The sequence below is a fragment of the Hylobates moloch genome, unplaced genomic scaffold, assembly GCF_009828535.3.
Source record: "Hylobates moloch isolate HMO894 unplaced genomic scaffold, HMol_V3 SCAFFOLD_6, whole genome shotgun sequence".
NCBI classification, from domain to species: domain Eukaryota; kingdom Metazoa; phylum Chordata; class Mammalia; order Primates; family Hylobatidae; genus Hylobates; species Hylobates moloch.
Window position 1 is genome coordinate 92,652,824 of NW_026652281.1, and position 14,038 is coordinate 92,666,861.

At 53.7% G+C, this 14,038-nt stretch overlaps 1 protein-coding gene across 2 annotated transcripts in view; it reads left to right on the top strand.

The window, feature by feature from the left end:
* Nucleotides 1–5,692: 5,692 nt before the first annotated feature.
* Nucleotides 5,693–14,038, top strand: part of CPNE2 (copine 2) — a 56,162-nt gene continuing 47,816 nt past the window's right edge. The window contains exon 1 of one of the 2 annotated variants that reach the window (XM_058441020.1): nt 5,693–6,041. The gene's annotated coding sequence lies outside the window, so the exon portion shown is untranslated. The remainder of the gene's footprint in view (nt 6,042–14,038) is intronic. The other variant, XM_032157413.2, reaches the window with a different exon arrangement.

Consider the following 14,038-nt stretch of genomic DNA (forward strand, 5'->3'; position numbering starts at 1 on the left):
TTTTAAAAATCACTATTTTTAAAAGGAGTATTTGCGCTGAGTGCAGTGGCTCACGCTTATAATCCCAGCACTTTGGGAAGCTGAGGCAGGAGGATCACTTGAGCTCGGGAGTTTGAGACCAGCCTGGGCAAAATGGCGAAACCTTGTCTCTACAAAAAAACACAAAAATTAGCCGGGCATGGTAGCGTGCACCTGTAGTCCCAGCTACTCGGGGTGGGGGGTGCGGGTGGGGTGGGGTGGGGTGCTGAAGTAGGAGGATCACTTGAGTCTAGAAGGTGGAGGCTGTGGTGAGCCCAGATCATGCCACTGCACTCCAGCCTGGAGGACAGAGCAAGACCCTGTCTTGGGGGAAAAAAGGAGTATTTAGAAAGCTCCCTGAGTGATTCTAGTGTGGAGCCGCAGTAGAGACCCACTGGTCTGGAGTATGCTGTCTCTTGGAGAGGCTGAGCAAGCCTTTGCACCTGCACCTGCACCCCTTATTTTGTCCTGCGGATCCCATGACCCTCCCTCCCCAGAGAGGGATACTAACTCCAGAGACTTTTCCTAACTTTCCCAAAGGTACAAAGCTGGTAACTGGTGGCACCAGGAATCAAACCCAGGTCACTCCTGTGACACCTACAGTTTTCTCATCTGTATAGTAAGGGGATGAGCAAAAGGAGGTTAGGCACGAGGACCTATGTTCTTCAGCTGCAAAGATGATCTTATGGCTCATTTCTGCACTCCCTTGGGGAGAGTTCTGGATCCTCAGCCACCTGCCCTGCCTGGTTATTTCTGTAGAGCATCACCACCTGTGATGTACTCTAGGCCCAACAATCACAGCAACAATCTCCTCTATTTTACAGATGAGGAAACCAAGACACAGAGAGAGAACATGACTTGCCTGAGGTCACACAGTGAGTATTTAGTGGGGCTCAGACTCCAACTCTGGAACAAAAGGAAAGGGTGACCTTGGGGTGGTCCTGGACTGGAGATTTAACTGGCCTGCGGGGTCTGTGTGTTCCCTGGAGAGAGAGGGGCCCTCAGGAAGGCAAGAGGGCTGTGCACCCTTCTTGGGCTCTGCTTCTGCCCCCAACCCTACCCTTCATGGCCAAAGCTAGGCCTGAGGACCTGTGATGCACTCTAGGCACATCCAGAGCTTCCAGGAAAGACCATTCAGTGGCCGGTTTGGTACAGATTATCTCATCCCAGGGCAAGGCTCAGGAAGTTCCAGGGACTGCTGATCTTTGTCCTGCCTCCCAATTACCCCAGTGAAGAACCCTCCCCTTGGCCCTTGGAACCCACACCTGGCGGCTCATCCCACACACACCCCAACCTAGCTGCCCAGAAAGAGACCTTTGCCCTGGGAAGGAGAGAACAGTAGAGGAGCTTTCCCCAGGGAAGAAAGGCCAACTGGGGTCCCCTTGGTTAGGAGCCTGGGGCCAGAGGCATCAGTGGTCCTCACAGGACCCTTAGTCCTCCACCTCCCACCCCCCAACACACACCCACACATACTTCAGCACAGGGTCAGAGCTGAGGGAGGTGTCTGAGGCTGTCTGGAAGGGCTGGAGAAGTCTGGGTATCCTGATCCTAGAAAGGGACCATCCTTGCATCAGAATGACCACAACTCTGGAACTTAAAAAATAGCAAAAAAAATTATATGGCCGGGTGCGGTGGCTCACGCCTGTAATCCCAGCACTTTGGGAGGCCGAGGTGGGTGGATCATGAGGTCAGGAGATCGAGACCATCCTGGCCAACACGGTGAAACCCTGTCTCTACTAAAAATACAAAAAATTATCCGGGCGTGGTGGCAGGCGCCTGTAGTCCCAGCTACTTGGGAGGCTGAGGCAGGAGAATGGCGTGAACCCGGGAGGCAGAGCTTGCAGTGAGCTGAGATCGTGCCACTGCTCTCCAGCCTGGGCGACAGAGTGAGACTCCGTCTCAAAAAAAAAAATAGCAATTATACACTAGCCCTGCTGTCTACACTTGCCTGGCACGTTACAGTCTCACTGCATTCTGTCTCATTGGATTCTCACAACTATCTCATAAAGCTAATACTAAGTCTATCCTATTTTACAGAGAAGGAGAGCAAGGGCCAGAGGATTGAGTGATTTCACCCAGCCAGCCACTGAGTGGCTGGGATTCAAACTCATGGCCATGACTCCGTGCCTGAGGTTGACACTGGAGTCAGCCACACCTGCCTCTAACCAGGAGATCCTTGAGGGGATCCCTCAAGAATCCTGATATGTTTCCATATCAACCCCCTGTGGCACATGGTATTTTCTAAAGACAATCATCACAGTATCTTCCATCCCACATGCTCTTCCTACTATGTGACGGTGACACCCCTCTGTGACTACAACAGAAGTGACATTATATGACTCCCAAGGCAAGGGCCTGAAACAGATGATAACGCTTCCACTTGCCTCTCTTGAAATGCTCACTCATGGAACCCTGTGCCATGCCACTAGGAAGCCCAGGCTACAAGGAATGGTCTCAGGTAGGTGTTCCAGCTGACAATTGCAGCTGAGGTTCCAGCTGACAGCCAGCGTCCAGTGCCAGCCATATGTTCAAGAAAGCCTTCTAGACAATTTCAGCCACCACCATGATCTGACTGCAACTGTATGGGAAACGCTGTGCAAGACCTGCCCTCGATGAGCCCTGAAGACCCCGGAAGTGTGAGGGGTAAGTTTTGGGGTGATCTGCGACGCAACATAAATAACTGGAACACCCTCCCTCCCCCAGTCCTCACACACCTCTGGCCCAGCCAGATCCCTGAACAGCTGGTGCTCCTTCAATGTGTCTTTCATTCACAAGCACACTGACATGCACGGGCAAACCTGGGTATTCTGATCCATTTGTCCAAACAGCCTGGACTGTGAAAATAAACACCCAGATGGCAGGTGTTGACACACATACCCTGACATGGGTCTATTTCGGGGCCTTCAGGCCTCCCACTGTGCACTGAGAGGTCTCCACCTGGGCAGGGAAAGACTTTGCCGTTTAACATTTTGCAATCTTGTGTTGGGTGTGGAATGAGGATAAAGCATGTAGAATCAACCTGTGATGGATCCTTGGCCTTAATCAACTGCCTCAGGGCTCTCCTGATCCCTGGCCTTTTTTTAAAGATAGTTTTATTGGGACATAATCCATACACCATGACACTTGTCCTTTTAAAGTGTGTAAGTCAATGGTTTTAAGAATATCTACAGTTGTGCAATCATCACTATAGTCTAACTTTTTTTTTTATACAGGGTCTTGTTCTGTCACCCTGGCCGGAGTGCAGTGCTGTGATCATGGCTCACCACAGCCTCAACCTCCTAAGCAATCCTTCCACCTCAGCCTCCTAACTGGGACTACAGGAGTGTACCACACCCGGCTAATTTTTTTTTTTTTTTTGGTAGAGATGGTGGGGGTCTCACTATGTTGCTCAGGCTGGTCTTGAACTCCTTGCCTCAAGTAATCTGTCTGCCTTGGCCTCTCAAAGTGCTGGGATTACAGGCAGGACCGCACTCTGCCTAGAATCTAACTTTAGAACATTTTTTATCATCTCCCAAAGAAACCCTTTGCCAATGGCAATCACTCCCCATTCTCCACTCCCGGGCCAAGGCAACCACAAATCTGCTTTGTCTCTTCGTGGATTTGTCTATTCTGGACATTTCATCTAAATGGAGCCATATAATATTGTCTGAGACTGGCTTCTTTCACTGGGCATAATATTTTCCAAGTTTGTCCATATTGTAGCATGTATCAGTACTTCACACCTTTCTTTTTTTCTTTTTCTTTCTTTTTTTTTTTTTGGAGGGGGTATGGATTCTCCCTCTGTCACCCAGGCTGGAGTGCAGTGGCGCAATCTTGGCTGCAACTTCCACCTCTTGGGCTCAAGCAATTCTCCCGCCTTCCGAATTGCTAGGATTACAGGTGCTTGCCACTACGTCTGGCTAATTGTTATATTTTTAGTAGAGACAGAGGTTCGCCATGTTGGCCAGGCTGGTCTCGAATTCCCAACCTCAAGTAATCGCCCGCCTTGACCTCCCAAAGTGCTGGGATTACAGGTGCGAGCCACCACGACTGGCCAGTACTTCACACCTTTCTATGGCTGAATAATATTCTATGTTGTGTGGATATACCACATTTTGTTTTTCCATTCATCAGTGGATGGACATTTGGGTAGTTCCCACTTTTTGGCTACTATGAATCATGCTGCTACATACATTTGTGTACAAGTTTTGTGTGGCCATATGTTTTCATTTCTCCTGGGTAGATATCTAGGAGTGGAATTGCTGTGACCCCTGCCTGGCCTTTGCACTCTGCCTCCTTGGCTAGGGATCCAGTATCTTCCTTGACAGGCCCAACTATCTCATTCTTCAGGTCTCTTAAAGGAAGCCTCGCTGACTCACATGGCTGAGTTGGGTCTTCTGAGCCACCCTACCTCCAATCTTTGCACATTTCATATGGTGATATGATTGCCTGGGTCCTGATCTTGGCCCCCACAGGTGAGCAACTTGAGAGAGACTATCTGCTTTGGTTCACCACTGTCCATCCCAGTGCCTGGCTCTCGTGCTGCTGGAAAGACAAGAGACAGATTCTGAGGCCAGAGCAATCAGGAAAGGCTTCCTGGAGGAAGTGGGGCTGGAGTTGGGTTGATAGGTTGGTTCGCCCCAGAGCGGGGCAGAGGGCTTTGATGGCTTGGGTGGAAGAAAGGTGAGGAGCGCTTGGAGAAAGGAAGGATGGATGGGTGACAGGCAGGCAGAGAACAAAGCTCAGAGCCCCGGGGGCTGTTTAGTCTCGGCCCCTCTAAGGCTGCAAAGTGCCAGTGACTCAGACCTCAGACCTGGAGGGAGGCTCACAGGCTGCAGCGCACGAGGCTCCCACATTAACCCTCACCTGCCTGGAATCGAAAAGCCACAATGGAAGCACTCGGTGTTAACCCTCAGCTGCCCAGTCCTTGAGCCCCAGGGCCAAGGGCTGTGGACATGGCCCTGAGATCTCCGGGAAGGCCCCGCCCCCCCAGAATCTGGTTACGTGAGGCTCAGCCTTCTGATGCCCGGTGGTGAACTTGCCCAGACAGCACCTAAATACCGCGGAGCGGCCAACGGCTTGAGCACCCAGCGACAGACAAGTGTCCTAAGAATTGGTGCCTCTTCTAGGGAAAAGGAGGTCTGGGCTCCAAGGCCTTAAACACTCGCCTAATTTTCCGCACGGATGTGCAGCCCCAGGCCCCGTTCGGATCCGTCTTTATCTCATCGTCTGTGTCAGAAAAATATGTCATGTTTCCAATCTCTGGCGGCAAGAAAATGCCGAGCTCTTTTGCTATTGAAAAAAAAAAAAAGAAGGGAAGAAAACACTGCGGCCCTAATCCTGCCCAATACATCCCAGAACCCAGCCTTGGGTGTTGCCCCGAGGGCGCAGCGCCGCTCCCATCGGCGCTGGGGGGTCCAAGCGGCCCTGGGGCCCCGCAGGCCCGGGCTGAGGCCACCCCTCTGTTCCCGCGTCGGTGGCCCTGAGCGCACAGCGCTTGGAACTCGGAGGTGCCAGAGGCTCGGGCAAAGCAGGCCTGGGGAGGGCGCGAAGCCGCGTTGTTCCGATCCTCAGCCACCTGAGTCCCAGCCTGGAGCCTTCGGACCCTCGCGTTCGGACCCCGAATGTTCGGGCCCCCTCGGTGCCAGGCGCCTCGAGTGCCGGGGCGCGCCAGGCGCGGGCTGGGAGCGGCGGACCGCGGGCGGGACAGCGCCCCCGCTCCTCCCGTGGGAGAGCGCGCGCCCCTCCAGGAAGCTCCCGCCTCGCCTCCCACTTCCCTCCCCACTCCCCCCCTCGGCCGGAGGGAGGAGCCCGAGCCGCCGCCGCCGCCGTCGCCGCCCGCCCGCCCGGCCCGGGAGAAGGACCGGACCCCGAGCGGCTGGGAGCGCACGCGAGCGGGCCGTGGCCGCACGGGCAGCGCCCTGAGCCTGTCCCGCGTCCGCGGGCCCGGCCGAGCAGGAGCAGCGCCAGGGGATGCCCAGGCGGCCCGGAGCGCGGGCAGCGGCAGCCGTGCGGTGAGGGCGGTGGCGCCCGCGGGACCTGCGGTGAGTGGGGCCCGGGCAGGCGGGGCAGCTTGGCGTGAGTGCCCAACTTCGGCCTTGGGGCTGGGCTCCTGGATCCAGCTGCGGGTCCGAAGGAAGCCGGGTTCCGCCTCGCGGGGCTGCGGCGCTCTAGCCCCCGCCGCCCGCGCGAACCCGGAATCCGGCGCTTCGGTGACTCAGCTCCGACCCGGCCACGCGGGGGCGCCCCGCCGGCGCCCGGACTGCGGGGAAGGGCGGGCCGGGTCCCTGGGGAGGGGTCGCCCTCGGGGGTCCGAGCCCAGCTGCTTTGGGGACCCTCCCACCCGCCACGAGGGGCTTGGAGGGCGTACGGGAGGTGGAGTCCAGCCGCTGCCGCAGCTGCTGAAGGCGTGAGGTCGCGCTGGCTCTTGGCGGGCGCGGGCTCCTCTCTGCGCCCCTCTGCCCTCCTCCCACCCGTCAACACCCACCCCCTGCCCCAGGCAACTGCCGGAGGGCCGGCTCCCAGCCCCGGTACTGGGAGCGCAGAGGGGGAGTGGAGCTGGGCAGCTTCCCAGAAGTCGGAGTGTGTTTGCAAACTAGTTTTTGCGAAAAAGCTGTCTGGCACCTGTGTGTTTAAAGGGGGTGTGGGGGTGGGCATGGAGAGAGCGGGCGAGCAAGGCCCTCTCTTATTCCCTGTTTCTCACAGCGATGCTCCTCTGAAAATAGAGGGGTCTTACTCCCCTCTTCCCTGCTCTTCCCACCCCATCCCCCAGCCTCGCTTCTCCTCCCCCCCAGTTTGAGAAGCTCTCCTATGGGGAAGGGGCTGCTTCAAAGGGGGTTGTGATTTGCCCAAGGTCACAGATGCTGCTGGCTCTGGTAGCTAATAGGGGGTTCATCTTGCATCTGAATCCCCTGCCCCATATGTACTGGGGGAAGGGACAGGGGTCTGGAAGAATGATCTTCCAGACAAAACGCCCTTTGTTTTGTCTACCTTAGTTTTTTGCTCGCTTAGAGGTGTGTGCTGTCATCAAAGGGTGGGGGGCTTTTTCTGCCCCTTGGGCATCCACAGCTTCCCGGACTGCAGGGAGCCCATGGTTTTCAGGAAACAGGCGGTGTGCGCAGATTGTAATCCCTGGCAGCTGCAGCCTGCCTGTGGCCAGCCCTGATGAGGAGGCCTGGGAGACCTGGGTCTGACCTCCACCTATGACCAACAGGGAACTTGGCCCAGACCCTCCGCCCCTGTGGCCCTCTGGGTCATCATCTGTGAAATGGGCTGATGTTCCAGGGCCTGCCTCCTGGAGAATGGACACAGCATGAAGGCGTGGTTTTACGGCATTCCCCCTGGCATAGGTCCGGGTGAGCTCCAGGACCACCCCAGCCAGCTGGATTGGAAGGGGTCACCCAGGCAGGTTTCTCCATGGAAAGAACGAGGGACGAAGGATGTGGACGCTTGGGTTCATCTCGCGGCCGTCACTTCCTGTCTGCATGCCTTGTCACCCCTTGGACTTGGGGGTTTTCTGTCTGTAAAATGAGGCAAACTGTGACATGATCCAGCTTACAGTAGGGCAGCTGGGAGGCTGGAACTGGGGAACAGGGAGCAGACGTTCTGCAAGTAGGGAGCACTTCATGAGTGGCAAGTGTGGTGTCTCTGGTGGTGTTCCAATGGACACTCCCTCTGGAATGTCATGAGAATTAAAAACTGGGGCATAAGGGAAGAAGATGGCTGAGAATGGAGCCTCGGTTTCTATGTCTGTAAAACAGTAAGTACTGGACCCCATCCAGTCCTCCTCCTAGTCCTCAGTTTCTATATCTATACACCTTTATATTCTTTTCAGGTAATTGTGTATTTCTGCAAAGGTAGGATTAAATTAGATTGCAAGGACTCGGGTGCCAGCACTTATTGGTATGTGGTGAGCGCCTGGTTAACTGTCATTGTCATTATCCATGGGAATATTAAGAAGCCTGATGTGGGTGACTGCATCCAGGATCCTTTGTGAGATTGTCTCAGGCCAGCTTGCTCCTCCCCCTCCCATCAGGACTTCTGGGCTGTTCTAGGGGCAGGGGCCTGGGGTGAAAGAAGACCAGGAGAGGTGGTAGGTCTCATCCAGGTGTCCCCATTTCCCCACATCTGGCTGTCCTCACAGGGCTCTAAGGAGTGAACAGAAAACAAAAGAGCATTCTCTAGTAATTTCCTCCCTCCTGTCAGAGCAGGAGGCATGATCGCCAGGCACGGTCCCTAATCTGAGAAGCCCTCAGCTCAGGGTCAGTGTGTCCCCAGCCTGATAGAGGTCTCTGTCCCTCTCCCCTCCCCTGACTCTTATACATAGATGGCACTGGGCTACCGAATCAGGAGCAAAACACCTCGAGGACCCAGCTCCTTCCCCCTTGCAGAATATGGCCTCAGAGAGTGGAGATGGGGTCTCCCCCAACCCTGCCGGACACGGTGGTGTGGGCTCTGTGGGAGCTGGGATGCCAGGTCACCCTGTGATCTTGGCAGGCAGCAGCTAGAAAAGTCCACAATCACATGTCTCCCCACCTCCCTGTCCAGAAGGGAGGACGTAGGGGTCCCACAGTGCCTGAGGACAGAGCCCAGGTTAGAGGTGCCTCCTGGCTCCCATCCCAATGTCTTCTGCCCTCATTGGGCCCCTGGACCTCGGCTGTCGCTCCCGTGGCAGAGTCAAGAAGACTGCTGTTCCATATCCTGGAACATTTCTTTCTTTCTTCCTTTTTTTTATTATTTATTTATTTATTTATTTATTTTGAGACAGGACCTTGCTCTGTCACACAGGCTGGAGTGCACTGGTGCGATCTCAGCTCACTGCAACCTCCACCTCCCAGGTTCAGGCGATTCTCGTGCCTTAGCCTCCCAAGTAACTGGGACCACAGGCGCGCACCTAGCTAATTTTTGTATTTCTAGTAGAGATGGGGTTTTGCTATGTTGGTTAGCCTGGCCTTGAACTCCTGGCCTCAGGTGGTCCACCCACCTCGGTCTCCCAAAGTGCTGGGATTTTAGGCATGAGCCACTGTGCCCGACCATGGAACATTTCTTCACTTGTCCTGGCCACACTTGCTCTGAGGTCTGCAATGAGACTGACTGTAGTGAGATTGTGTCACCATCTCTCCTCACTGCTGCATCTCCTGGTTGTATTTTTCTTGGGGCATTTGCCACTCTTTAAAATCATCTTCTTTACTCATTGGTGCACCAGCTTATCTGCCTCCCTCCCCAAAGGGTGTCAGATCCACAAAAAGGCAAGAGCAAACAGTGTCCGTCTTGTTTAGGGCCACGTCCCAGCACTTAGAACAGCGCCTGGCACATTGTAGGTGCTCAGTAAATCCTTGTGTGAGGAATGACTGCACCTGCCCCTCCTTGCAGCCTCCTGTTAAATGAGTCTGTGATATTGAGTGATGGATCCTGGGAGAATTACGAGCTTGCCCTCTTGAGTCTCTGGAGGGATCTCTGGCTTACCATGCTGAGTGCTGGAAGGAGCATGGCCTTGCTGACAGCTAGATTTCAAACTTGTAGCCTACAGAACTGTGAGAGAATCTAAGCCATCCATTGTGTGGTGCTCAACTAGCCCATGGCCAACCAGAGTTTGAAACCCAGTAGCTCAGCTCCCAGCATTCACTGCACTCTTACAATACCCTTTTCTCAGGTTGGGCATGTCTCTGAAAGACTGATGGGAGGGCCGGGAGTGGTGGCTCACACCTGTAATCCCAGTACTGTGGGAGGCCAAGATAGGCAGACCACTTGAGCCCAGGAGTTCAAGACCAGCCTGGGCAACATAGCAAAAGCCCGTCTTTACCAAAATAAAAATAAACAAAATTAGCTGGGTGTGGTGGTGCGTGCCTGTAGTCCCAGCTACTTGGGAGGCTGAGGTGGGAGGATTGCTTGAGCCCAGGAGGTCGAGGCTGCAGTGAGCCATGATTATGCCACTGTACTCCAACCTGGGTGAAACAGTGAGACCATGTCTCAAAAAAAAAAAAGAAAAAAAAACTTGGGGTCCAACCAGAGGAGAGAGGGATTGGAGGAGTTGTCTGCTGGGAGTTGGGCATACTCCCTCCTGTGTTTTAGAGAGGGGACAGCCAGGGCACATCAGGCAGGCCAGATATCCTCAGCTCCTGATAAAACACAAAAGCCTGCAGGGATACAGTAGAGTTGCAGGGAGAATGGGCTCCTGAACCACACTAGGCATGTCTACACCACAGGGCCTTTGCACATGCTGGGAAACAGGTAGAGGAAACAGCACATGCAAAGGCCCTGTGGTGGGGACATGCCTAACCTGGTTCAGGAGACCATTCATTCATTCATTCAAAAATATTCACTGAGTACCTGCTGGGCACCAGCTATGGCTGGGATACAGCCATGAATGAGAGAGACCAATGCCTTGCTCTCCTGGGGCTTCTGGGCTATTAACATCCCAGCTCAAATGCAGCCTCCTCCACACTGCCCCATCACAATCACAATCACTTCACCCTGCTTTATTCTCTTTATGACATTTTCCACTATCTGAGATTTCCTGCCCTTGTCATTTGCTCATCTCTCTGTCCCCCCAACTCCATCCCGAACTCCTATGCCCAGAGCCTGAGTGTGTCTTGATCATGGTTGCCCCTCCAGCACACAGCAAAGTCCCTGGTCCAGAGGAACTGCTTAAGAAACATCTGTTGAACAACCAAATGGATGGCTGCATGGTGAGGGAAGCCCTCCTGGAAGGTGGAGACCCAAAGTCATAAGTAAAAGAGGGATTACATCTGTGCACAACCCTCTTCAGTTTACAAGCTTGTCACTGCTGCCTTAAGAACATCATGAAGAAAGTAGTGGGGACAGCTCTAGTTAGCAGCAGCTCCATTTCCTGTATGAAGAAACTGAGGCTAGAGAGGTTAGGACACATGGCCCAGGTTGCATAGGGAATGGGTGACTTTCTCCAGCACACCTCAGTCCCTTGGGTGGGCAGGCAATGGCAGTAGGTGATGTGCTGCCCAGGGGACCTCACATTCTCCACCTCCCCAGCCCCCAGTCTTTCAGTCCTAGGCAAATCCACCTTCTCTCAGACATAAAACTTTCCCCATTCCCTCCTCCATGGGAGTCCCCTGCCCTCTGAGCCTGGCCAGACCCACTCCCAAGGTCCCCTAAGTACTCAGAGTCTCCCAAGAGCCAGAGCACTCCGTGCCCATCCCCACATGGAGCTTCCTGGGAGGCAGGAGGGGAAGGAGCTGAGGCCCAGGAGGGAGGAGTGGCAGGAGAGGACAGAACCCAGTCCCTAGACTCACGGGGAGTACAGTGGAGGCTGCCTCTCAGCCTGCTAGGTCAGCCCCTATAAGTGACACAAACCTTCCAGTGCAGGCTGAGCTGAACCTGGGGCCTGGGAGGGTGGGGGGGTCCCAAGGGAAGCCCCCTCCCCTAAGAGCCAGAGCTTAGTGATTAAGCGGGCACTACAGAGAATGACCTCCCTCTGAATGTGGTCTGGTGGAAGCTGGGGATCCCCGGGGGGCCTCAGGGCCAACCCCTGCTGCAGTCTCCTCGCCATGCTGTCTGCATCTATATTTATCCCCGTAATGGCCTGGCTGCCTGTTGGAGTGTGGTGTCTTTGGAGCACAGCAGCCGGTGCCATAGCCGAGGTGGAGAAGTGATTTGTGTCAAGGTGCCGCCCCCACCTGGTTGGGAGTGCCAGCCTGCTCCCTGGGGGGCTGCCTGTCGCCTGGCAGGAGCCGATGCAGCAAGGGCCCCAGAGAATAAGGCTTGTGGCTGGAAAGTGGGGCCAGATAAACTCTAAATTTTAGCTCTGAGACTCAGAGAACTCATGACTCTGAAATCCCAGAATTCCCAAATTCTGGAATTCTGTGAACCTCTAGTCCCAGGCCTCTACAATTCCAAGATGTCACGGCTCCTCTTCCTCACACCTTTTCACTCTTCCTCATTTTCAACAAACTTTTGTCGAGCTTCCATTCTGTGCCTCTGGGTGTTGGGAGCAATGAGATGGAAACAGGGTTTGGTTCCATCTTTAAGCTCCAGTGAGGGCGACGCTTCTAAGCCAATGGTTACAGTATGCTAATATTGTAAGTGATTCCCTCTGAAGGACCAGGGAAGTAGGAAGGGCTTTGTAGAGGAGTCCCTGGATTTTTGGTTTTGGTGTTTTTTGTTTTTTGTTTTACCACATTGAAGTGTAACATATGAAATAGAGCAGACATTCTACATGGACCAGTCAATGACTGTTCACAAACCAACACATCTGGGTCACCAGAACCCAGATCAGAAACAGACACGACCAGCACCAAAGCCCCTGGTGTCCTCTTCTGGTCAGTAACACCCGTCCACATGTCCTACCGCTATCCGGACTTCCAGCAGCGTAGATTTGTTTTGTCCATGTTTAAGGTCACCTAAGTGAAATGATAGAGAATAACATACTCCTTTCTCTCTGGCCCCCTTCACACAGCACGTGTGAGACCTATCCGTGTTATTGCTACCCGTGTTCTTCCTTCAAGCTGGCTGTATGTGGTCTGCTGTGTGTTCATTCACCAGTTATGTCTCCCTTCTTCCGATGATGGGGGTTTGGGTGGGGAGTTCCAACTGGGATTATTCGGATTAGCACTGCCATGACGTTCCTGTGTGTATCTTTGGGTGAACATATGTGAGTGTTTTCGTTGGGCACTAATGTTTCTCCTAAGTGGTTGCACCAATTTCCACTCCCTCTGGCAACCTGTGTGTGTTCCAGTTGCTCCGCATTATTGCCAACACGTGGTATTGTCAGCTTTTTAAAATTTTGGCCGTCCTGGGGGTGGGGGTGGGTGCATAGTGCATTTTTTTTAAGACAGAGTTTCATTCTGTTGCCCTGGCTGGAGTGCAGTGGCGTGATCTTGGCTTGCTGCAACCTCCGCACCCCACCCCCATTCAAGTGAGTCTCCTGCCTTAGCCTACTGAGTAGCTGGGATTACAGGCACCCGCCACCATGCCCGGCTAATTACTGATTTTTTTTTTTTTTTTTTTTTTTTTTAAGATGGAGTTTTGCTGTTGCCAGGCTGGAGTGCAGTGGCGCGATCTCGGCTCACTGCAACCTCTGCCTCCTGGATTCAAGCAATTCTCCCGCCTCAGCCTCCCAAATAGCTGGGACTACAGGCACGCGCACCACGCCCAGCTAATTTTTGTATTTTTAGTAGAGATGGGGTTTCACCATGCTAGCCGGGATGGTCTCGATCTCTTGACCTTGTGATCCACCTGCCTCGGCCTCTCAAAGTGCTGGGATTGCAGGCGTGAGCCACCACGCCCTGCCTAGTTTTTGTGTTTTTAGTGGGGATGGGGTTTCACAATGTTGGCCGGACTGGTCTCAAACTCCTGACCTCAAGTGATCCGCCCACCTCAGCCTCCGAAAGTGCTGGGATTACAGGCATGAGTCACCGTGCATTTGGTTTTACTGAGCTGAATTTGAAGAAAGAAATCACTAAGAAGGGGGAAGGGCATTCCAGGCAGATGGAACAGCATATGCAGAATTAGGGAGGCACGAAAAATACTTGCTGAAATTCTGTGTGGCAAACAGCAGAGCTAGAGCCAAAGGTGTGAGGGAGAAGACTTTGAGAGCCTCATCAGGGAACCCGGATGTTGTCCTGAGAACAGCCAGGAGCCATGGAGAGGTTTTTCTCATTTTGAGCCAGTATCTGCAGTGTGTCAAGCATTTTGTAATTTCCATGTGTTGGATGAGAAAACTAAACTGAGACACAGAAAGACCAATGACTTGTCCAGAGTCACATTAGTAGAGGCCCAATAGGTAGATTGGTATTGGGCTGGGAGCCAGAGGACCAGAACTATGTGGGTAAGTGATTCAACCTCCTAGCCTTGGTTTACTCACCTGGATAATGGGAGTGCTGATGATAACACCTCATTTGGGGATGTTGTGAAGCTACAGAATTTTGAGGACCTGGGACAGGCATTATTATTCTCATTTTATTATGGTTATCTCTCCATCAGCATGGCCACACCCACCTTCACCCTTCTCTTGCAGCTGACAGGGTGGGGGCGGGCTCTCTGAGCTCCCATACTTAAGAAGGGCTAG